The following is a 446-nucleotide window of genomic DNA, read 5'->3' as shown; positions in this document are numbered from 1 at the left end:
AGGGGTTTGTATGAGTTTTTGTAGTGCAAGCGCCTGATCAAATAGCTGGTGTAAGAAGATCTTTGAAAAGACAATTATTTTAAACTGATAAGAACAGATACTACACTTGATCTTAGCCAAAAGGCCGAGAAGCGATGAAAAGACAATTATTTTAAAAGCTAAAGTTAAATTCTTAACTTTAATTTATTTTAATTCTCAAAATAAAATTCTGCTTAAAAGCTGTTCTTGGATGAAAATAACGAAAAGCTACACCTGACGACCTCCTGACTTTTGGGTACATTTTAGATGGGTCAGCTCTTTACTTATCAGTTATTCTCCAGTGGTTTTGTATACATCCAGGCCTTAACTAAACACTGTGTTTGGACCAGCTATGGACAAGGAAATGTTTTTCGGTAAGCTAGTTTTAGATGAGTTTATTTAGAGGCAACAGTGTTTAGGGTAAGTTT

At 34.3% G+C, this 446-nt stretch overlaps 1 pseudogene; it reads right to left on the bottom strand.

The window, feature by feature from the left end:
* LOC132008527 (U2 spliceosomal RNA) lies at positions 1-136 on the bottom strand (annotated as a pseudogene).
* Between the last annotated feature and the right edge of the window lie 310 nt (positions 137-446).

This window comes from Mustela nigripes, chromosome 1, assembly GCF_022355385.1.
Source record: "Mustela nigripes isolate SB6536 chromosome 1, MUSNIG.SB6536, whole genome shotgun sequence".
Taxonomy (NCBI): domain Eukaryota; kingdom Metazoa; phylum Chordata; class Mammalia; order Carnivora; family Mustelidae; genus Mustela; species Mustela nigripes.
This window is presented reverse-complemented; position numbering and strand designations above follow the sequence as displayed.